Consider the following 2,440-nt stretch of genomic DNA (forward strand, 5'->3'; position numbering starts at 1 on the left):
CCTTTCTTTTAAATGTGACTAAATGCAGATTTTTATTTTGGTTTTGTTCGTTGTTCAATAATGTGAGATGCACACGTAGTGGAAAGTGAATTTGATACCTTCGTACACATTATTTGTTGTTTGAAAATTGAGTATGATCCGCTTCTTTCACATTGCTTTACATTCAACACGTTCTTGGTCTCTAGGATAAATGGTAGTTTGAGCAACCTAATAGGGCACCCAATCCTCATTTGCAACATGGTTTTTCAAATGTGCATTGATTGCTTGGCAGGTTATTTGTATGGCTTCGGGCATGAGGAGTCAGACCTCATCACATGCGCAGTCCTCCATGGGTACTTGGACCATGCGTGTGAAGAAGAGGGTAAGTTTCCTTGTTTCTTTTGGAATATGGATTGCATGCAGCAGTTTCTCTAGATTGTTTCCATGACAAGCATTTCAATTTGTGTTTTTTTCAGGTTTCATCATCTTGCCGTCGAGGGCGTAGAGATTCTCATGGGGACATTACATTCGAGACACATGACGATGTTGACCTCTCCAGCCCCTCGGTAAGAGCATGCTTATTGAGCAGATGCTATGAAAGTGCGATTTTCTTTTTTTATAGAATTTTCATGGTGTAAGATAGAAGTGGCACTCACTGCACATGTGTGTGTATGTAGGGTCATGCACCCTATGTGGACATTGCTCTACCCGACGGCACTATAGCCCGCTAGTGCCGTGCGGACATCTTGTGCCCAAAGCGACACATCAACATTGTGAGGAGGGCATGGATGGTGGAGCATCTAAGAGTTGAGCATGGCATTGAGTGCAAAATTCCCCATAGGAAGATAGGTCGCCCGACTGATACATCACATGCCTGTACCACTGTCGGTGCGTGGCAACGGAAGACATAGGCACGGTTTGGTGATCTAGAGAGGAAGCTAGAACTGGCCAGGAGAAAGTATGAGAGAGCCTAGTATGCCCAAGCCCAATAGTTGTGGGACCTATTGGAGGAGACAGAGCGCACCATGATACATGAGGAGTACGTTCAGGCATTTGTGAGAAGAGCACTGGTCAAATATGATTCGAAGAGAGAGCATCGCATCTAGCGCACGTAAAGGCGTATTGCCGAGGGGTATGGAGCACATGTAAGTATCTAATCTCTTTCTCTTCCATGAGTATTGTGATTTTTAAAAAAATCTTATATGGATTGTCTCACATGGATTATGTAATATGGATTGTCTCTTTTTTCTCGCATGAATAGTGTCTAGTCTCTTTTTTCTTGCATGAATAGTGTAATGTTTTGTTGAAACCCTGGATATAACCTCTTCTCACGTATGTGTGTTTGTGAATAATTTCCCTGCCTCAGAGATGGCCTCGCACACAAGAGAGGGCACAGGTTGAGATTGAGGAGGCGACTCATGGTGAGGGTAATGCCATCAGTCCTCATTGTGAGTTGCAAATGGTGGAACATTACCCTGAGACATATTTGGATGGCTTACCCGAGGATGGGTCCCCCCGCGCTATTGAGGATGTTGGATCGCAGGTTAGTGGTGAAATGTGTTGCTTATTCTTTCGAAATGGTCTAATGCTTTTTGGCATCATGTTACATTTTATTGGTTGCATTGTGTTATGAAAATATAACACATGGCATTGCAGGGTGCGGGGAAGCGGTACATAGCATGCCTCTTGTCACCGCGACCCTCCCCTATCACTGTCTCTTCCCCTCTCGAGCCGATGAGCCCCCCCCCCCCCCCAATTGTGTGTTCACGATCGGGGGTAGTATCATTGATGTGATCATGGATGGATCCCCCACAAAGACAAGGGGACAAAAGACCGCCACTTCAAGGTGTGTACCTAGTAGGTGTGTTGCTTACAATGGCATAAGTTTGTTGTTTTGTAATCAGTTTTGGTTTTTTTGCATTTCAAGTTGGATTGTGGTGTGCACACTGAGTTTGTAGCTTGTGTGTCGAAGCTTCGTGTGGACATTGGCAGTCGCTTGATATGTTGCATTGGTGAGTGCAAAAGAGGCGAGTACCAGGACCATGAATTTATTTGCCATGTAAGTAAGGGTTTAGGCATATTGCAATGTTTTTGGCTTTAGGCTTTGAAAGTTTATGTTACTAAATGATTTTTCCTTTCATAGTTGGATGGAGTACATGCTTCCAAGAGAGCAAGTTTTCGATGTTTGCTTCGTTGATTCTCTTTGGTATCCATATTTGAATATGATTGAGGAAAAGGACGAGGATGTGGCATTACATAACTACTTTGATGGCATTGACCCTATGCGAGTAATATTTATCTTCCTGTCGGTGGTCTTGAGGTACGCATTGATGCTATGCATTCTACTTTTACGTGGTCTAATTGCATCCATGGCTCATGTGATTGAAATACTTTCGTGTTTCTTAAGGGTTGCAATGTGCTTTTACGTTCACATGACTCAATTGGCTACATATGAGCTTAA

The sequence above is a fragment of the Lygodium microphyllum genome, chromosome 8, assembly GCF_053477565.2.
Source record: "Lygodium microphyllum isolate KBCC chromosome 8, Lygodium_microphyllum_v1.1.10, whole genome shotgun sequence".
Taxonomy (NCBI): Eukaryota; Viridiplantae; Streptophyta; class Polypodiopsida; order Schizaeales; family Lygodiaceae; genus Lygodium; species Lygodium microphyllum.